Here is a 23,008-nt window from a genome sequence, read left to right on the forward strand (position 1 = left end):
TCACGTTTCTTTATTTTTCTTCCACCTGAAACAGTTCCTCAGTCTTCTCTTGACTCGTAATCTTGACAGTTTGGAAGCTTACTGGAAGTACTTTTGTAGAATGCCTCGCAATTTGAGTTTGTCTGATATTTTCTCATGAACAAATTCAAGTTATGTATTTCTTTTTCTTTTTCTTTTTTTGGGTGGGGAGAAGGTAGACATAGAAGTGATGCTGTAATTTTCTCATTCCTTCCTAGTAAGTGGTTGTGTTATATTAACTTGATCACTTGTGTCTCCTGGGTTTCTTTAATCCCCTCCCTTTTATATTTAAAAACTATTTTGTAGAGAGATACTCTGAGGCTATGTAAATATCTTGTTCCTTATCAAACTATTTGGCCCACTAATTTTAGCATGCTTGGAAATTTGTTGTCTGAATTAATTATAACATGATGGTTGCGAAATCATGATTTTTAACTGTACCCTTTCTTCCACATTTATTAGTTGACATTCTGTGGAAGGTAGAATGTCCTCTTTTCCTTATTTATTTTATTCATATTAGTACAGACTCAGGTATTTTATGTTATTCAATGAATTATAATCCATTACTGCTATATTTATTTTGATGCTGAAAATGCACCCCGTTTGGCGATTGGGAGCTCTTTCGAGGTGGCTCCTGCATGCTTCTGACCTGTGCTCATCACTCTGTCAGCACTTCCTTGTGGCAAAAAAAAAAAAAAAAAAAAGACTTAAACTCATCTTATACTTACCCTGCCCCAGGTCCAGAATCAGTTATTATCTCCAAGGAATTCATTCTTTTTAGTGCAGAATGGCATTTAAAAACGAAGACCTGGGTAATAGGTGTGCTCGTGGCCATTAGGTATCACAGCTCCCAGGCCCTGTCAAAGAACCCAGCTAGGAAATATATGTACCCTCTGAGCTCCACTGGAGACGTGCAAAGTCTTGTTCCCATGAAGCAGATAAGACTCAACATCAGTAGAATCTCCTGGGATCCTGAGACCTGGACTAGTCTGTCTTTCCTTCTTAACCCACAACCCAAGGAGCTGTGCCTTCAAAGAGGGGGTCTTGTCCAGTCTCTCAGAGCTCCTCCCCCTCTTCCAAAGCCTCCCACAGTGCTCTGGGGGCTCCTACTTCCATCTGTTGTGTCAGCATTGATCTCGCTCCTCACCATATTACTCTCTCTGTGTGCTTCTAACTTCTTGGCTTCATAGGTGGACTTTCAAAGTCCCTGGGTCCTAGGCAGCCCGAGAGCCAGTCCTGCCCTGCACACAACTCCACCCCAGCTCCCAGAACCCAGGACCCTGGGGACCTGTTTGTCCCAGAGGAGAACTCCCTCTTTGAAAAACAGAACCAAAAAAGGTTTTACATTCTTAACAGTGTAGTCCAGCTTACTCTACATTAATGTCTAATGGATAAAGGAAGCTTTTGGTGGTGCAGCAAAGTGACATGTACCTTTTTAGGTTTGTGGGGGTGATTTTTGGTCTCAAGGTCGAAAATCCTCAGCTAGTTTTGCTTTTCTGAGCTTCTTTCCTTTCTCTACATCGGACACCCATTTTCTACAGGCATCAGTGTTATTCCTCCCTACTGATCTGCCCAGCTTCCATTCCCAGAAGCAGGTATGCATGTAGGTAACCTAGAAAAAACACATACGTCTTCTGGTTCCTACTACCTACTGTAGGAGCCTGATATGGGGTGAAGAAGTCCCACAGTGTCATGAAACAGCCATTTATGGGAAACACGATCAGAAGTCAGCCTCAGACCATTGTAGAGTCCATCTTCCGCTTTTTAGAAATTCCTACAGAGGTTCCGTAAGTGATGGATGTTTAGTAACGTTGTCAGTCAAATGAGCAGTGATTTCTAGTGGGTCCTCATAAAAAAATGGACCTTAGAGCTTTCGTTTTTCCACGGTGGGAGAGGCACATAATAAATACCTCCAGAACCACAATGTGATACGACACTAGCTATTACAGCTCAAGGAACCAATATCCATGAAATAGTCTTATCCACTAATAGTAGTTACAAATGGCATATCCCATAGCCGTGCTGTGCAACAAATCTCATACTCTCTATTTAAGAATAAATAAATACATGAGTACAAGAGGGCCTAACATTTTTTTGATGCAGGGTAGTGAGACCTTTGTAACCATTCCTTTTCTAGCCGAATGATTCTTAAGTTTTGGGGGTTACCAACCATTCTGAGACAGTGATAGGGTACCCTCTCTGAGAGGGTAGAGGTGCAAAAAACTACAAACAGAATTGTGCCCGTGACTTCAGGGAGTTCCATCACTGAAGCCCCAGAGGAAGAACCTCTACGCGCGGTCACTGCTTCTCTAATGTTAACGTACCAGTGAATCACCCGTGCCGCTTTGAGCGGCATTGTTCCAGAACAGAGATGAACACACTTTTTCTGTACAGGGACCGATGGTAAATAATTTAGGCATTGCCAGCCATACAGTATCAGTTACAACTACTCAACTCTGCCCTTGCAGCAGAAAGCAGCCACGTACAATACGCAAACGAATGAATGTGCGCGTGTTCCAATAAAATTTTATTGACACAAACAAAAGGCAGGGTGGATTTGGCCTGGGGGCGAGACTAGCAGGCATTACTTTGATGCCAGCACAGGGAATGTAACAGCAAATCACAGCACTAAACTCCATTCTCATTTTTCTTACAGGTTCACATTTGTTTTCACCACAAGTGTATCATATTCACTTTGTTATATACTTAACCAGAAATTCCCATTACTACATTTTTTTTTCCTACTGAACAGTTTGTTTTGAACAAGCCATTGTTCCATTTTCCAGCCGACACAACGAGGGTCAGAATAATCCCACATTATAAACATTTCCTGAAAGACCCTTTGCGGCCTAGTTTTCTAACTCACAGCACAGTTCCATTAACTGACAGCTGACCACACGCCAGACATAAAAGCAGAGCGCATTCTCTTGTGTTCCAAGCAGCCCGTTTCACTTCTGGAGGCCGTCGTCATTTTTTAACAAGCTTGGCAGCTGTCAGACTCAGGCCAACAGTCACATGGGCTTTGTTTTCCTGGAGACTTGTTTTCTCAAAAATTAGGACCTGCACCAGGCTCTCCTCTGGTCTAGCCCTTCCTTCCTGGCAAGAGGCCAAGTGCTTGCCTTTCGCGCACCTTCCTGGGTGAGCTTTACTGAGCTGCTGTTTCCTGACTGGTTCTGGCAACTCACTTCAATCACAACCATGTGACTCCACAGAATGGAAGTGGTTTAGGTGGGTTTCCTCCCAGGCGTCCTGCATTTTAAAGTTCAGACCTGGCGAGGTGTCTGCTGACCTGCTCTATGGGAAGGACTGTAGAATGGCCCACGCGGTCCCAGGGGCACCTCGACAATCATTTCTGAGCGATGGAGGAAAACTATTTTCTTTGCAACTCATGCACACCCTAACAGGAAAGCCACCTCCGGCTTAGGTCAACGGTGTGTTTTTTTCAAGTCAAGCCTCACTAAATTAGATAGTTACTTTCTTCAGGATTGTCAGCTGTTGTTCAGAAACCTGTGGTACCTAGGTGTCCAAAAAGCACAAGTGTAAAAACTCTACAAAGCACAAATGATGCTGACCACTTTGCTTGAAAGCCTAAGTCAAATTCATGAGCGAGCTCCTTTTATAAAACCTCATACGACTAATCTGAAGCGTTATGAGTAATAGGACTTTGGACATCATAAAAACATACCCACTGCCGACCTTCACTATGGCAGAGAACACTCAACATATGGATCTGGAAGAAGTCACATGGGCCCTTGTGGTTTTTGTGTATTTGTTATTGTTGTGTGTGCATGAGAAACACGTTCGGGACTGCAGGATAGTCACAGCACCATTTTTTACCTCGTAGGTAAGCTTCTTTTTCTAAATCACTAGCACAAACAGTCCAACAAATTATTCATCTTTCGTCTACCCAGTAACTTTGGGGGTTATGAGAGAATAAAAGTACTGATAAACGGGTCTGCAGGTCACATGTGCTTGAAACTTGTATCTCCAGTGAGGTCAATAAGATGCAATGAAACTTGATTTCTCAAAGGAACGTGCAAAATGCATTTTATCCTAGTTTTTAAAGGCTCTGATGACCTTTAGAAATTCATGGTGGCCTTGAAAAAAGGCATTTATTCACCTACTCAGCCGAGTGATGAACGATTTATGTAGGGCAAATAACAAAGAACTTATTTCATTCATTTTATTCCCTGTTCCTCCTGGGGGCCATAAGTGGATATGAGGGCAGAAAAATGTTGGTGACCCTGCAGGGTTTTTATACTAGTAGGCAGGCTGGGTGAAGATGATTTTATTATTCACTTATAGAGGTGACAGTTTTGGCTGTGCTGTAGGAGCAGGGGAACGCTAGGGATCTCAGATAAAACCTGGTTAGACAATGAAGCCGCTCTGAGTGCCAGACCTCGCGCCAAGCCCACATGCCAGCTCATGCCAGGTGGGTACACAATGCATACCATGCAGGCTGCCACTCAAGCCAACTGGGCCACCCGGGAGCTTCTGTGCTAGAAAGCATCAGCCTGTCATCTATGAAGGCGCTGGAGTTTGACGTTTATCGTCAAAAAGGTTTCTTCCCTTACAACATGTTTGGAGAATTTTTCTAGCATTTCATCTTCAATGGGTGGGCACATTCATACTTGAAGACACTGCCCAGTGTATGTGATTAACCCTCAAATACATGCGCACTCTCCACCCTTCGAGAAACTGGCTTCCCACAGCAGAGGCAGCCCAGCTGACAGTCCTCCCAATGAAAACACTCCTCCCAGTAATCACTTCCATGTGATGAACCCCACACCCTCTCAGACTTTTAGCCAGTTCTCAATCCAACCATGCATGCTTGCTCTTGTTCTTGGCTTTTTCCTAACCTTAAAAAATTAATAATAATTAAAAAAAAAAAGTCACCCCAAAACCATCTTGGAGAGTGGCTATGGTATGGTGAAATAAAAAGTCAAAAGTACGACAGTCTCTCAGTCCCAAACAGTGGACCACTCTATGCACCCGAGACCCACCCACGTCCCTCCCCCCTCCCCAGTGCCCAGTGCAACCTCATCTGCTCCAATCTCAGCCTGACCTCCTGTCGTTGTTCAAGCTCTTCCTGCTGCCAAGAGCCTTCCTCCTTCCGTCCTTGGCTGGACAACTGTTTGGCTTGGAGGTTAAGGTCGGATGGTGGGGGCCCCAAACAGACTGATGCACTCCCCTCCTGTCCTCACACTTTGTTTCCATGTAATTCCTTATTGAGTGTTTGCTAGAGCCTAAGCCCCCGGAGGATTTACTGCCGCCTACCAACACTGAGCACACAGCAGGCGTGCACCATACATTCCAGTAAATTTGTACCGTGTTTCCCCCAAAATAAGACTAGGTCTTATACTGTATTTCCCCAAAAATAAGACCGGGTCTTATATTAATTTTTGTACCAAAAGATGCATTAAGACGTATTTTCAGGGGATGTCTTATTTTTTCATGTACAACAATCCACATTTATTCAAATACAGTCATGTCATCTTCTTCTGGAACATCATCAAAACGTACTAAGTGTGTCCATCTGGCTGACGATCTTAACTGGGGCTTATTTTCGGGGTAGGCCTTATTTTCAGGGAAACACAGTAGAGACATTTATGAAAGAAGCTGGAAGCAGAAGCTTCCTCTTCTTCAACAGTAGGAAAGTCAGACAAAGCAACACACCAACAGCTAGAAGCACTAAACTGCCTGAAAAGAGAACTTTGCTTGGGCAGAGCCGAGGGCCTAGACCTTGGAAATTCACTAATCCTCACTAATCCATACTAGAAGTTCAACTATTGTCACTCACTAGCTACTTGACCTTTTGCAACTCACTTAACCTCCCTGGGTTTCAGTTTTCTCATCTGTTAAGCAAGAACAATCACACCTTCCTCCAAATATTGTTTTGAGGATTAAATGGGTAACTAGTAAGGAATCTAGCCCAGTAGCCAGCACATAATAACTGCTCAATAAACACTGGTGATCTTTCCCCATACTTATAGTCTAACTTCACTGTGGGAGCAACTGTGGCACTGCCAGTAAGAAAACAGAACACACAGACACACACACACACGAGAGAGAAAAGCACAAGAAAGAGGTACCAGAATAATATTTAATAGAAAAAAATCTATCTAAACGGGCAGCAGAGCTTTGACACACAAGCAAATTGGGACTTTGCTAAATGTGCTATTTCCATTTGCATGAGGTCTGCTTTTGTGGCTGACTTGAAACCCTCATTGCATAATGCCATAACACGCAGCTCTGCTCTAAAAAAGGTTTGGTGCAGCTATAGTCAGAGTTGGTAAAACAGTGCCAACAGTCTCTTGGCTCAGAATAAATTCCCACAAGTGTCCTTGAATCTGTTAACTATGCAAAGATGGTTTTTGCATCAATGGAAAATATAGGCATTGTATATTCTGCCTTGAGGCTTACTCTCAAAATCACTACAGCCATGGTGTAAACATTTCTTTTTCTTAAAACACATCTCAGAGAAAGCCAGCCACCAAGCATGATACAATTTGAAACTCAAAACTGTCATTCAAACATTGACAAGTAACACATTTGAGATCACCGCTGGGGTTTCTTGTAGACTTAGCAAAGTTACCATGTCCAGAATGGAATTCTTGGTCTCCTTCCAGCCCACCCCAAAGCCTGCTCTTCCCACAGTCCTCCCCGCTCAGTTACTGGCAACTTCCAACAGCTCAGCATCACTCATGACTCCTATCGCTGTCAAACCTCATAGTCTTCCTACCCCCTCAGCTTCACCTTTTCAAAAATATCTCAAATCCAATCACCTTTCCTTTCTCCTCTGCCTCCGCCCTGGGCCAGGCCACCACCCTTCTCACCAGTATTGGCGATATTCTCATCGGGCTCCACGTCCCCTCCTTTGTCCCCCTGAAGTCTGCCCTTGGTACTGCATCTAGAGTGTTGTGACAACAGAAGTCAAAGCAAGCTATCACTTCCTCAAACCTACAATAGCCACTCATTTCTTAAGAAGTAAAACCAAAGTTCTCAGCTCTCAGATGTCGATGTGCCTTTCCTCTTCACCTCCTACAAGTCTGTGCTCAAACACCACCTTTTAAAGAGCCCTTCCTTGACTGCCTTTTTACAAACTGCAATACCTCCCAGCATCCCCTCTCCCTTGTCTTTGGTTATTTTTTCTCCAGACACAGTCATCTTCTAACAACTTATGTAAGTCATCTACTTTATTTTGCTTGGAGTCGACCCGTAAGTCTCCAGAACATGAGCTCTGCGTGTCGTATTTGGTGTCGCTTCTCCAGCCTCTAAACCTACCTGGTACATACCGTGTTTCCCCAAAAATAAGACTGGGTCTTATATTAAGGTTTGCTCCACAAGACGCATTAAGGTTTATGTTCAGGGGATGTCATCCTGAAAAATCATCCTAGGCCTTATTTTCCGGTTAGGTCTTATTTTCGGGGAGACAGGGTAGTAGACACTCGATTAGGGAACCACTTCTGGTCTTGCATCACATTCGCCAACGAAAGCCCTACGAGGTAGCAGGATAAACAGGCTTTTACTGACCCTATCGCTCTCCACCTCCCACCACACCAGTTACACGTTTCTAGGTTTCTCTGTATTTTTGCATCCGATAGTGCTTCCGCAATTTTTCTGACCATTTATAATTACACCACATTTGACCAATTCCATATCCTAAAAGAGAAGCTTATATGTCAGATAGAGTCAAAGAGAAAACATTACTACCACTCCTGTGCCATCAGCCTCCCCCACTAAACCTGGCAGTCAGTAACGGAATAGCAACACCCGTGCGCTCAGCTCTCTTACACACAGCGATCCAGGAGGGGCATGGCCGCAGCTGGACTCAGCTCTGTTTTCCTAAGGAGAATTTGAAGAGAGGCTGAGGAAGGGACTGTGTGCAGGTCCGTACAGGGTTGAGGGTCCTGTCAAGGCCCCAAGCATTAGCAACAGCAGAAGGCCCCTCCCAACCCCAGGGCTAGAGGGCGAGAGAAAGAGCTGTCACTGGAATCAGTAAAAGCTCACAACCTTGGATGGAACACAGCAGAGGGCCTGCCCAGCAGGAGCTAAGAGAGGGGAAGGGAACCAACTGGCGCTCAGGCAGGGAGGGAGCAGAGATGTGGGAGAGGAGAGGAGCGCTCTGACCTCTCCCAACATCTCCTGCTAATGGCCAAACCCAACCTGAAGCCAGAGGGCAAGCGAGCCAGGGTGATGCAGCCCAAGAAGACATAGGAAGGTGGGAGAATGATCTGGAGGGATGAGTGGGGAGTGTCCAGCATGCCCTTGTTAGCCAACGGAGGCTCTGGACTCTTGACCAGGGAAGAGCTTGAGTAGCGGTCTTGAACAGGGCCCGTGTGAGCTTTCCTTACTTCCTCACTGTGATCTGTTGATCTACTAGGATTTAGAAGAGAAGTCTGTGCCAGGAATTCCTGCGGGGGTGGGGGAAGGGGGGGTTAACAGATCAAAACCTAAGTGCTAACTCCCTTGTCCAAAGCAAATGGTCTCCAGTACCCAACACACAATAACTGAGATGGGATTGCTCCATGGTCTGACCAGAGAGTTTCCTTTTTAGAAAAATCTCCATTTCTGCTACCTTGAAGTTGACCCTGAGGAATTTCCCTAGACCCCTGATCACAGTTTTGAGAACTATGCTCTCTTCCAAAGTTATTAAAAATGCATTTTAAGTGGCCAATCACTGAGCAATTTATAGCAAATATCTACAGAACTCCAGGTGCCATTAGCACCCACTCTTCCCACCAGGCACTCAGAGGAAGGACACATCACCAAGTTGAAGTAACCTGCCCTGAGCAACCACTGACCTCACACCAAAGCCTGTGCAGTTTTCCAAAATATGAAAAAAGAAGTTTTCGAATCTGATGCGAATTCTTAAACCTTTGGTTTCAGATTGCCCAAAACAAAATGGATCTCTCCTTCATTCATTCATTTGAGTTGATGTGGATTCTGCAATTGCGTAGACTGAGTCTTTGTAGAAGGAGTTTGAGGAGAACCTGGCTTCTGGATCAAATTCCATTGATGATTTCCTTTGTGATCTGAAGCGGTTCTCGATTTCTCAGCAGCTCAGTGAACCGATCTCTAAGATAAATACTCATCCAAACCTGTCAGGGACATATTGGGGTGAATTAGCTAATAGATCCTTCCTGTCTCTTTTAGTGGCTCTTCTCTCCCGACCTCCTGCCAGTGGATTTTGCCCAAGGCAGTCATACAGATGTGTGGAAAGCACGTCTGGGTCAGACCCATCTGGAATCACATGGTAGACCTCCCACTGATGAGCCTTTTCAACTTAGACAGTTTATCCAAACTCGTGCCTTAATGCCCCTCATCTGTAAAATGTGAACACTAAGGAAGCACGGCCCCAGGTGGTTGCTGGGTGATAAAGTGACAATATGTGTGCAAAGCCCTCAGGAGACTGTCTGACATGGAACAACCACTGGGAACAGCACATAATCATCGCCATCATCATAACCCTCATCATCATTTTTCACATGCAGTTCTAAGTGGAATTGTGGAAAGGGCCGAATTGCTTTGAGCATTCTCTAGAATTATTCTAGGTCCTTAAAACAATTCTCTTTTTCAGTCTTGACAAGAGTTGAAAATACCATAATTGGCTATTACGATCACCCTCAAACTTGATTAATAGCTCTAATCACTAATAAAATCCAACTTATTGAAAAGCAGGGCCAAGCTCCATAGACTTGATTAGAATACAAGAAATTTGTACCGAGGGAAATCTTCAGAAAAGGGGATTTCATTTTGGACCATTTTCTATGAAAAAGGTATAAATTCATGAAAGCAAAGTAAACCTCTTTGTGAAAGGTACCCCCAAAATAGGCTAAAAAATAAACAATTTCATGAACCATAAAATACCCAAAGTGATTCTTTGAGCTCAGGGATCTAGTCCAAGTTTCCTGAAGCTTCTACTCAACATTCGCACCATTAAGTACCCCACACTTCCACTGTGAGGCCTCCAGATTCTCGGGAAACTCCATCTGGGCAGGGACCATGCACCCCCGACAGCTGGCATAGCAGCAGGCATCTGGAAACGCCCAATCACCACATGTGCTTTGACAGATGATTAGTTATGTGGCCAATCAAATCAGAACCACGTCTACCCCCCAGGGGACCACTTGGTACCTCAGCAACATGCCAACAACCGTCCTCTGGCTGGTCCCTAAGACCATCTGCTGATATCTACATGCAGAACCATCTTATGACCTTCCTCTGGCTGGTGCAGATACACCATGGAGGGTCTCACATTTCTGACCTATCAGAAACAGACAGGCTTGATTCACCCAATCCCTTCCCATCACCATTAATATTTTAAATCAAACTTTTAAACAATTAAAGTTCCAGACAAGAGTGTTTACTTTGCATAAAAATTATATCCATAGTGTAGTTTCCAGAGGTAGTAGGTGTCCAATAAATATTTAGTGAAGGGAGGGAAGGAAGAAAGGAGGAAAAGAGGAGAAAAGACTTATCCGGTCCTGGTCTGCCCCAGATACAAGGGTGAGGAAGTAGAAGAGCAGGGCTATGGCAACACACCCAGGATCGGTGCCTTTGCTATTCCTTACAACAGCCCTATGAGACAGTATTTTATTCGCCCATTTTACAGATGCAGGAAACTGAGGTACAGAGAGGTGAAATAGCTTCCTGAGTATCCCCCAGAGAGTAAGTTTCCAAGACAAGATTGAAACTGAGACAAATATAATCCAGAGCTATCCTCAAATACTGCCCTACTATCTCTATCTGGACACCCAAATTTACCCAGGGCACCCTTAAGAAAGCCAAGCATTATTAATGTTTCCATTAGTAGATGAGAAAATTAAACCCAGCTGCTTAAATGACCAGTTAAGAAATCTCATGCCATCTAAGGGTACCTGAGCCAGTGCCTCTGCTTGGTCACTAAGAACCCTAGAAAATAAGGACCCCATCTGTGTGCATACATGATTATAATAAGCTTATTAAAAGCTCGGGGTTTCTATCATCTTTCTAACCTCAACCCAGAATTCCGACTGAAAACACAACAGCAACACCTACACAGCATTTTGTGATTTACAGAAACACTTTTATCTATAATACCCTCCCTGTGACATATATAAGGCAGATAATGTCACCCGCCGTCAAAGGCCAGGCGCTCTTAGTGACAGGTGGCCCAGAGATGCCCTTGGCAGCACACTGCAGCTCCAAGCCCCCAGGGACACAGCAAGGCAGTGAGGGTGATTTTCAAAACCCACAGCTTCTGGCGACAGCAGTTCCAAAGGAAGAAATTTCAAAATGATCATTTTCTCCTCTAGATTGGAGACAGGACATACAACATATGTAAAAGCAATACTTATTAAGTCTTAAGAGGCTCCACCATTTGAAGAGAAAGTCTCAACGTCTTCGTCCCCTCCTGTGCCCCACCGACGACGGCTTTTAAAAACCTTTGGGCAATACGAGAAGAGTGTTTGCTTATTGAAACTGTGTGTGCCACCAGGGTACCCCAATCGCTGCTAAACATCTGAGGCATATTGCCTAGTACTTTTTATTTCTTGCCAGAAATAGACCACAGCTCAGAAGCTGATATGTTAATACTGAAAGATATGACAGAGTCCTGGGCAGAGCATTTTGCCCCCGCTACCCCAAACTCCAAAGAAAATCTAGTTCATCAGACTTCAAAGAGAATTGACTTAAAATCTTACTTAGCAGACACAACACACTGCAATCACCTGGCGAGCTTTAACAAAATACTGATGTTCCGGTTCCACCTGCAGAGATTCCAACATCATTGTCCTGGGGTGTGGCCTGAACATTGGACTTTGAAAAGCTCTCCTGGCGAGTCTAAAGAGCATCCAAGGTTGAGACCCACAAGTACAGAAAGTAAGGCACACACCTGCCTGCTCACATACAAAGTGACTCACAGGCGCCAATGACCATAAGCAAGTTCACAAATAATTATTTGATAACGTGGGTTTAAATTTTCAGACACAGTCTGTTCGCTATATAATGGAAATGGACTGAGGATTGTTCTTCTGGTTGGTCTTCCTGACGTGTCTTGACCACCTTAACCTGGAAACGCAGATGAATATTAAAATTCATTTTAAAAGTACTAATATCTATGTACCACTTTGAGGTTTATAAATACAAAGTCACATTTAACCACTACAAGAACTAGGAGGTAGGTAAGTGTATTCGTTTCCTATTGCCGCTGTAACAAATTATCACGTGCTTAATAGTTTAAAACAACAGGAATCGTATTCTTACAGCTCTGGAGGCTAGATGTTCGAAATTATTCTTCTTGGGCTAACATCAAGGTGGGGACATGGCTGCGTCCTCCTGGAGGCTCTGAGGGGAAAATCTGTTCCTCACCTTTTTCAGCTTCTAGAAGCCACCTGCATTCCTCGACTCATTGCGCCTCCCTCAGATTCCTCTGCTCCCTCCCTCTTATAAAGACACTTGTGACTATAGTGGACCCATCCAGATAATTCCAGGATCATCTCTCCATTTCCAGGTCCTTAATCCCTTCTGCAAAGTCCCTTTTGCCAAGTCAGGTAACATTCACAGGTCCCAGGGATGGGGACAGAGACATCTCCCGGAGCCGTTATTCAGCCTCCCACACAGGAAGGCAAACACCACCACCAGCATCGCCATGATGCCCATGCCCCTTGCCCACACCCTCCTTTTTCAATTGAAAGTGAAGCTCAGGGTTGCATGACTTACCCAGGTCCCACATCTGGGACAGGGCTGAATTTAAACCTGACCTCGTAACTCCCTACTTTCTTCCCGGCACTCCTGTGGCCTCCCCATGATAAGGTGGTATTTGCAATATGATTATCTTTTCCAAGTTGTCACCACATTTAACAAGAAGTGTTTTCACTTTGCCCCAATCATTATCTTTGTACCTCAGCCAACACATGCCAAGTGGAAACTTCTAGTTCCATGCCCCACCACTGGTTAACCTGTCTCAGACCAGACCCCTTCCCTGTGGCCCAGAAGAGCCAGCAAGCCCACTGAAGCAGTAATTCATTATACAGATTACAATGCCACAACTATCTGAGAGATCAGTCACACAGGAAAGTACATGGGGGGAAAAGCAAGCTTTCAATTTTAAGAGAGCAAAACCATCTTCACTTACTAAAGCTTATACACACACACACACAGTGACTGTCTCCAGGAAAATCTGTAATAGGTGCTGTCCGTATCCTCCATGTTTGAAACAACCGATGAAACATTAGATAGGAAACTGTCCTCTCGGTGATTGTCCATGGTTCCTTTCTCTCTTCCTCTCAACGGAGGGAACTCAAGAGGGCCAAGAGGTGGTAATTAGAGTCTCAGTCAGTGATCTTCTGGAATGTGGTAGATTTTAGCTGGGGTGATTGGGAAGTGGTGGGTAAGGCTTTCTATGTGAAGGGTATTCTAATACGATGGTCAAACTTCCATGGGTGTCTTGGGGTTTCACATCTCCTCTGCTCGAAAAGAACCTGGTGCTGAATCACAGCCACTTAAACAACAGGAGAATTTAAACAAGCCAAGCAAACCTCACTGCCAAGCTTGTACCATGCCTGAGTCTGTGTTCAGTCTGATGTGAAAATGGTGAGGAAGAAAAAAAAAAAATCAATGGCTCATCAGAATGCAGCTGGTACAATACGAGCAACTCGTCGACTCTGTCCACAAAACTATAAAATAACAGCAAACAGCGCTTTTAAAGGTCATACAGAAGAATTCAGACAACTAGAATATTATACTATAAATATTAAAAATAAGCTCATGTGATGGGGAGAAGGGGCGGTGCCAGAATATATTTTGTGGCTTGTGTCCATGCCAAATCCATGCTCTGAAGCTGTAATTTTTTATAATTATAACCAATATTTGGAATGATTCTAAGGGGCAGCAAGATTCCCTGACATTGAAGAGTCAGTTTGGGTCATTAATTCAGAAAAGCAAACCAATGCATTTGGTGAAGCTTTTCAACAGGGTAGCATCATAAGGGAATTCTGGTTTACCAGGATTCAACCAAAACCATGGAATAAAATTAGGATATTCTAATCCATGTGATTCAATATTTTGGCAATACCATATCCTCAAACATAACCTAGCTAGACGAAAAGAGAGACTCCCTCTAAGCACTCCTTACTCCATACTTAAATGTGACCACTCGATGTTTCCCTGCCTCCAGGTGGTGGAAGAGCCCTGAGTTCTTGTCCTGGCTCTGCCATTAACTCGCTGGATAACCTGGACCAGTCATTCAACTTCTCAGAGTTCCCATCAGCAAAGTGAGAGGGCTGGACAAGGGGACCCCAAGGGCTCCTCTAGGTCTGACTCTTGATGCTCCTAAAAGATCCATCACTGGCTGACTTGTGTCTGAAATTAGATTCCAACTGAGCTGGTGAGTAAAGTGAAGACAATGAAGCTGATGTTTGAGATGCTTAACAACTAAAAGCTGGAGAACACACACGCTGGAGAACACACACATGCTGGAGAACACACACTCTGGAGAACACAGAACACATATGCTGGAGAACACACACATGCTGGAGAATACATACGTGCTGGAGAACACACATGCTGGAGAACACACGCATGCTGGAGAACACACGGTAAAATACACAGTGGGTCCCTCGAGTTTGTTTCAAAGACCCCTGAGGGTCTTACACTAATCAGCAGAAGGGTCCTGCACTGTCACGCAGCCTCCAGCACTCAGGGCCCCCCAAGTACAGGCACCGAAGGGATGTGTGGCGTGGGGGTTATCCTTGGTGTGCAGACTCCCCAGGGAGCATTATCACTAGGGCCCTTCTCGCCACCAAGGGTTCATCACACCGTTTGAGGTCCCTCTGATCCAGGGATGGCTACTCACTGGAGCTGGAAACTGACTATCTAAGGGATGTGCTGCCAGGGGTGGGGAAGGGGGACAATAGAGCAATCTTTGTCCTCTTCAGGGTCCGCAAAATTAGCCACAGAAAATGGAAAGTGGACTCACAGAGCTGTTGAGCTGTGTCGGGACTCAGATCAATGAATAGCTAGTTCCGTGAAACAAATGGGCTGGCTAAGTAGGAGCCCAGAAAAAAAGTGACAGGAAAATTGAGAACTCTCTATAAAACTCATCTTCAAAAAGCCATAATTATCACAATAGTGTCACCTAAGCATTATTTACAAACATCCTTCTGCACAATTCCTCCTCTTCAAACAGCCCTCATCTAGATTATAGTGCTGGTACTCAGGATAACATTTTAAATTAATTAAGTAGTAAAACAAGGAAAACCCAACATTTTTCCATCAAAATTCTGGAGTGAATATAATTAAAATAGATGCAGGGGACTAGGCATAAAAGAGAGAGAATCTGACTTTTTACCTTTGTGCCAATAGTTCCTATATACCAGTTGTATAATATGTCAGTTTTCAAATACTGTTGTGTATATCACTCACTGGATAACCCCCAACACTATAAGAGAGAAACTGTAGGAAATTCTTCCATTTTGTAGATGAGAAACTGAGACTTTAAGGAAAGTAAATGAATCATAAACCCAAGTCACCAAATTCCTTATTTCAATGCCTCAAACACGGGGTCCATGTGTTTTTTGTTTTCATGGTGAAACTGAAATAATCTGTACATCAAAAGCGGTCATGTATTTTGGTGGGGCTTGGTTTTGAACCCTCAGAGCCTCAGAAGACTCTGGGTTGAATCCTGGCAAAATGAAGCGAATTTTCGACAGTCACGTAAATGGAGTTTTCTCCACGAGCAGAGACAGAGAAGAGAGTGCTTCTCTCAGTCTGGTGTTAGGACTGCAGCTCCCCTCCCCTCCTCACCTGCTGTTACTTCTTTTATATGACCACACCATACGGGTCACGGCCATGTTCTGATCATCCAGGGGACACAAAAGTAGGAAAGAATCCCACACTCCACTTCCACGTCTTCCAGGTTCTGGCCAGCAGTCAAAACCATGACTGCAGACCTTTGTTCATTCTATATTTGGATAGTACCATATCACCAAAAACCTCTCAGCCTCAGCCCTGTTAATCAATAGTCATTTAAAGTAAATTTGCCGCGGAAATGTATAAACACCTACATTCAGCAGTATTTTCCAAAATAATGCATTTGCCCTGTGATTATAGATAATCAGATAACTAAAACAATAGCAGCAGCAGCAGCAAAAATAACTCTCTAGTCTGTGCTGAAGAGGTGGGTATGAGTTTAGCTTTATTTTGGGATCTTCTCTGAATGTATTGAAATAAATGCGGCAGGGCTAAAACCCTGAGAGACCCTGAGAGGGGCTGGGCAGGACAATGGCTCCGTCCCCAGCATGGTCTGTCCCAACCTGGAGTCAGGCTGCCCAGCCCTCATTTCTTCCACCTGGAATCCCTTCCCCCACCCCAGTTTCTAGGACCAGCCCTAACCTTAATGAAGGCATCTAGGTAATTTGGGTGCAACCCTCCAGGACCCCACCCAAGTCCCTTGACTGCCAGCTCGGCTGTGACTTCCTGTCCCAGGCACCTCTACCTTCATTTGAGTCCTTTCTGGGTTCCTTAGCCCTCCAGTTCTGAAGCTCCTGGCTGCCCCTGCTTCCCCCAAGCCACCTGAACCTGCCCTCCCTCCAATCCTGTACCCTAGGATCAGGTGCCTATGCCTGAGATATCACCACCTCTGCAGATATTCACCAATTCTGTCCCCTTCAACATCCTACTGCAACTTGTCACGCCAAGGGGATGCTTCAGCCACCACCACCCCCAGCCCTCCTGCAGTTCCTCCACTTAATCTGCAGGTGGGCGTCCACCCAGGGCTCCCACCAAGCAAGTTGACAGCATGCCTTCTGGGCCTGGCCAGGCCCTGGAAACAAGACCAGCAGCTCCTTCAGCGACCGTCCGCATCTCTGCATTTCAGACCTTGTTCTTACTGAACTACCTCGGTTCAAGCCTCTAAGATGCTACTGTTTATTCGTGGACAGAGCTAGCAAGTGGCTGTCCTCATTCTCACCCTCACTGTTTACTTGAGGTCTGCCAATGGCTGGCAAACAGCAACCTATTAATTGCCTTGCAGACATCATGATGCAGCAAATTTCACTATTCTCACACAGAGATGAGAAACCCAGGTTCCCTCTTATGAAATGGGCTTAAGATCAGTCGGTGAGACTGGGGCAAAACCAGGACTAAACTCGGGGTCTCCTGGCTTCTTTCTTACTGAACCTTATTTGGGGAAAGTCATGTTTCTTATGCACCAGGTAAAGTCAATTACCGAGTTTGTGAGGCCAGAGGAGGAACTTTCTAACCCCCGTGGGCCGATCTGATGTCCCTCAGCCACGACCCCGGATCACCACGCAGTGTGAGGGCTCCTGGCGTCCCCGTCACCTGCCTGCACCATTGAGAAGCCACCGAGTGCTCGCACCACATCACAGAATGGGACAGCATGCATTTGCTCCAATTCCCACCTCAGTACTTCTGATAAAAGCAATTGTTTCCAATAAACCTGGAAGGACTTTTGTACTTCCCAGCGGTACCATCCAAGCTTCTTGGTTTCAGGCTTAGTTGACTTAAGTGAAATGGGCAGCAGAGCGTGAGAGGGCCATTTTGGTGCTAATTCAAACTCCGAGTTGCTTCTGGAATGCTCCTGACTCTCACAGACCACGTTCCCAGGGGCTCCATGACAGTCATCAGAGGCTAATGTCACCGCTACCAGTTCCAGAAAGAGCCAGGGGGCTGCATCGCTGCCCAGGGTGGCATATGCTGCCCTTTGAAAATGGGCTTGAAGCTGCAGTGTGAATATCAAGCCACCTGAGAGAGGGGGGCGGAGGGGCAGAGGAGGATGGTGGTGACCGGTTGAATGGTGTCTCCAAAAAACGTATGTTAAATCCTAACCTCCGGTACCTCAGAATGGGGCCTCGCAGGGACATAGGGTTGCTGCACGTGTAATTAGTTAGGGTGAGGTCATACTGGACAGGGCAGGGGGGCTTAATCCAACACGAGTTGTGTCCTTAAGAGGAGGAGAAGTGACACGTGAGGACAGAAGGCCGTATGACGACAGGCAGAGGGCAGAGCTTTGCATCTACGAGCCACGGATGGCCGGCAACACCGGAAGCTGGAAGAGGCCAGGAAGGGTTTTCCCCTACAGATTTCAGAGGGAATGTGACCCTGCTGACATGTGGAATTCAGATTTCCCGCCTCCAGAACTGGGGAAGAATGCATTTCTGTTGTTGTAAGCCACCCAATGTGTGGTACTTTGTTAGGGAAGCCCTAGGAAATGACTACAAGGGGGAAACGAACAGCTGAGGTATCATAAAAACCTCCTGATGCACGGACTAGGAAAGAGAAAATACATGTCTACTCTCAGAACGTCTTTCCCAGCATGGCCACCTGCCTGGTTCGACCGGAAGAAGAAAGACAAGGCCCTAAGTCCCTCTCGGACACGGCACGGCCCTCCCACACCAGTCACCCTGCACTTTCAGAGAGTGAGAGGCTGGAGCACCCACGGACTCATGTCCAACCACCTCTGATGACTGAATGAACCCCTTCCACATTTGATAAGGGGGAAGAGGGCAGGGACAAAGTGGGGTGGCAGGTGTCCCGGGAAAGAATAAGACTGAAAGCCTTACGCTGGAAAGCCCTGAGGACAAGAAACGTGGGGGAAGGGTTCTCACTCTAACCAGCTGCCTTGTCCATACTTTTTAATCTTTTCCATCTAGAAAATACCCAGTCCCCGCTCACCGACAAAACTTGATTTTTCATGCCCCAACACCTGCAGCCAAGATGCTGGGCACATATACCGCGCAATACCGACCACTGAGCACTCTGGGAAATTACACCTACCAAATGATGTTCCACATTTTGTCAGCTTGAAAATATTAAACACCACTGAAAAAAAATTGAAGGTTTCTTTTTCAGATTTCCATGTCTACTTATTTCAAAATGAATTAGTAGTTCTCTGGGCTTCATAATGTTTAATTCATTAATGATAACTACAGCTCGAAAATCTGAAAGGAAATTGCTTCCAGGATAAAATTAAATGCGAAACGCAAAGCAGTGATTCATGTCTGTTCCTATCTGAAGTACTAATCCATGTGACAAACCAGGTTGGCAGCACACAAAAAAGCAATACCATTTCCCCCACTGCCTTTTATACTTTGCTGAATTGTTTTGCAAACTGCCTAAACCCAAGTCCCAGCTAATCCCCCGGGAGCAGCCTCCATTGCATTGTGGGATTTAGTACTTAGAACCTCTCTTTCCTCAGAAAGGTTCATAATGGACTAATACTTCGGTGCCTCAGAAAAGAGTTTCCTCCACATTAGAGTTCAGGCATAGAGTCGAATAGATTGTCAAGGAAACGCATTTTAAATGGAAGGCAACATCCCCATGGTATCTGTCCACACCTCCCCGAGGAAACCTGCAGGAAACTCTAAAAATGGCCCTTTTCTTTCACTTTGCAAGGAAAGCTAGTCAGCTGAGATTGAATTTCCTGTCTCCCTGTTAGCACCAGAGTAACATGTCATCGGAAAGACAAGATCATATAATGCTTCTGACGTTTCATCAAGCCCTGGTTATTCTGCCTCGTACAATGTCTCGTAGGTCTGTTCCTATAAGCACCCTACACTCGTGGAGAAGCAGGTAGGGATGTCCTGACCATGTACCCCCAACTCCAAAGCTCAGAGGATAGTGTCCCACAGGGCACACCTCGCTGCAAACTGGAGCCAGACCACACAAAGCCTGCACACCAGGTCCCTCGTCACCAGTCTCTCCCTCACTCCAACCACCAGGGAACTGCTCCGAAGTGGTAAATCCTATTCCCACCGTTCCTCCGGAGTGCTGCTCCAAGCTGGGGCTTTACCTATGGTGACTCCTTGATCCTTGGGATAACTCAGGGAAGGCGCCCTCATCGTCCCCAATTGCAGATCAAGAGATGGCAGCGAAGATGTTCAAAAACTTGCTCAAGTTACAGAGCAACGGATTCTCATGCACACTCCCTGCCTAATTTCCCAGGCCTTGAACCATTGGATGATGCCACAACACAGCTTTGAATATTCTGCCCACTTCTCATTACCAACGGAGTGCGGTTCACACACCCACCAGGGTCTGTGGGTCCTCTGGTGATTGGCTTACGTTTCCATCTGACCCACACCCCACTCCAGCTTTTCCAAACCCGGGGCACATTCCATTCCCTCTGCCTCTTCTCGCAGAGAGTTTTGCAACACCCTCAGGCGTCTCCTCTCCCCCCAAAGCTCCTTCAGTGCCACGTTCATCTCTTTGGTCCACCATTCCCTCCTTTCTACTGAGACCAGGGGTGCTCGTGTGTCTTCCCCTCAAGACTGTGACCTTCTCCAAGGCAATAGCTCTGGCTTTTCTACCACTTGCCCCTGTGTCCCCACAGCCTAGCAGGGCCTTGGTGAGATGATCCGTAATGTTTGGAACTAATGAATGTGCTCTAGCAAAGCAGCAGTGACACTTTGAAAAACAAGAATAAAACCAAACGACAGACTTGAGGAACTGGTCCCGACTCAGCTGGGTCCCTTATGAGTGGGGACCAGAAGATAGAAAGGGTTTATGTGCACTTTTTAAGAGCCCTGGCTGTCAGGGAATTTTTCTTCCACCAAGCATTCATATGTCCCCACCACGGGAGGGGACAGCACCTAGATATCTGCTCACTCGCTAATGGGTTTATGAAGCAAGGCTGTTTTGGATTTAAAATTGGCCAGAGATGATCCTCAGAGTGGGAACTCAAGAGTGACCCATGCAGTACAAAAGCAAGTGATGACAAACTGAGTCCACCAGTCACACTGGTTTTTATTGGTGTTTCCTGGAAGCAGGAGGGGTAGCAAAGAGATATTTGAAAGAAATTCTTTTTTTTGTTTTTTAATTTTAAGGAGGGTGCGTACTCACTCCCTGTAGCTCTTCTGTGGCCCCCACCACGAAGCGATCAGGCCGGACTCCCCACAGCACCATCCGGGCATCCATTCCTGACTGGGAGTCAGCGTCAATAAACCCTGACACCAACAGCAGTGCAGCACGAAAAGAAAACAACTGTAACTCATGGTAAAAATTTAAAATGTAAAATAATGCTCCTAAATTCCATAAAATGGTTATAAATGTCCAGTGCATGCACATTCTCTGAGGAACCCTGCGGTACTATAAAAATACACAATGCACCAAAAAATACAGCTCTACTCTTATGCAAATTTAACCTTAAACTAATACGCTGCCTAAAACAAACCATATATTAAACCAATTTTGCTCACCTTCTTAGAACTTAACGAGCCCCCAGGGGGCAGTTTGGATGCCCGGGCCTCTTTCTCCAAACTTTCCAAGGCAAGTCACGGTGAGAAGTGGGGCCGGGCCCCCATGTCTCCCCCATCCTTCTCACAGCAGCAGCGGCATTCAGAACAGCTGCTGGCTACAGAGACTGACCTTCAAGTGTTGTTGAAGGCTTATAATACATAACTGTTATGTTCTGGGTGTTTCTCCCAGGAAAAAAGCATTTAAAAAATGTTTTCCAATATTTCTTTTTTCCTCCCAGTTTATTCAACGTCTCCGAGCAGCCACGCCTGCTCAGTGTCAGCTCAGAGACCCCAGGAAGGAGGTACGTCCAGCCGGTCTCCTGTAGCTGACCCTGTAGGGCACTCACTGCACTGGGCACCCAGAAAGGCCACTTCAGGTCATGAGGATCGGGACAAACTTTAGAAGCAACCTCGAAGTCTTCCACTAAACAAATGAAAAGCATAAATCAGTAGGTTGCCCTGTAGTTATGTAGAGGAAAAATGCAGAGCAGAAAAGTGTAGAAATGTAGGAGCAGGCATTACTAAGGCCAGTTCATGAAAGGGCCAGCAACGTACAGGATTCTTCACAGGGGCCTGAACATCGGATTGATAAAGAATTGCCCAGACTGGAAGCTCGAAGGGTTCCCACCACGTTAATGATTACATAGAAGAATTGAAATGGATTCATCATTTGTAAGGACACAGGTCTTTCACAAGCATTTGAAGTTCTTCGAAAAGATTTTTAGAACGTTATAACATTTTGCAAGTAATCTTGTTTGTTCTGTGTCCTAAGTTCTCCATTTCTTTGTTAGTAGGACTAGGTAAAACCAACCACAGCTGTAACCATTTCAATTCTAATTCTAATTCGCGAAACCACAAAATTCTAATTCGTGAAATACATACAAATGGGAAATTTCTATCGGCAAATTTCAACTGCTAACTCTACGAGCAACAATGATATAAAGACAAAAAAATATATGAGCAAGTTTATATAAGCAGATGTTTTGGACAGGAAACCATGAGCATATTAGTGTAATTAGGATTCACTATGAACATTTGTATTTTCGTATATAGATTTCAATGGCGAGCTTGTTCACCCTGAATTCAATCCAGGAAAAAAAAAAGCTGAGCAACTCCACTGACTCAAGTTAAGGATCACCATATTATCTTGTCAAATCTTATCTTTCCATTTCTCCCAAACCTCCCCTCTTGATAAGAAATAACTTGAAAATATGGAAATATTATTTTTCGGGACCCACATTTAACACTAATCCCCTGCTGTTGGGATTATAAAGAGACCAGAATGGGTGGGGGTGTAGAAAGCATGCAGGAAAGCTTTGGTGGCCAAATTTCCTTGCAGGCATGATGTGGCCTATGCACTCCCAAGAGAAACAGGCGTTACTGGTCAGAGTGTCTGAAGATGGGATTTGTTACTGCAAATATACACAAGCACGGCACTTTAAAAACAATCTGCAGTCATACATTTCATCTCCTTGTCTCCCACATGGCTTTTTGATACTAAACACTCTTGGGTGCTCTGGTTTCCTTCCACCCACGGACAAAAGGGTGGCGAGCACAGCTTCCTTTCAGGTTCCCACCACCTGTCCCCTCACTCTTTGGTCCGTCCCAGCTGACTTGACCCCCTTGAGAAATCCCTGCCAATCCCATCGCTCCCACATCCAGTCCAGTGTTTGTGTCTTGGCCAAGTACGACCCCCAATCCCACTGCCTTTAGGTCTTGCATCACTGTTCGCGCGCGCATTTTATAAGGAGGTG

The 23,008-nt window shown here is 45.3% G+C and overlaps 1 protein-coding gene across 6 annotated transcripts in view; it reads right to left on the reverse strand.

The window, feature by feature from the left end:
* Positions 1 to 23,008, reverse strand: part of RNF152 (ring finger protein 152) — an 85,731-nt gene that overhangs the window by 42,440 nt on the left and 20,283 nt on the right. The window lies entirely within an intron of this gene.

This window comes from Rhinolophus ferrumequinum, chromosome 19, assembly GCF_004115265.2.
Source record: "Rhinolophus ferrumequinum isolate MPI-CBG mRhiFer1 chromosome 19, mRhiFer1_v1.p, whole genome shotgun sequence".
Taxonomy (NCBI): Eukaryota; Metazoa; Chordata; class Mammalia; order Chiroptera; family Rhinolophidae; genus Rhinolophus; species Rhinolophus ferrumequinum.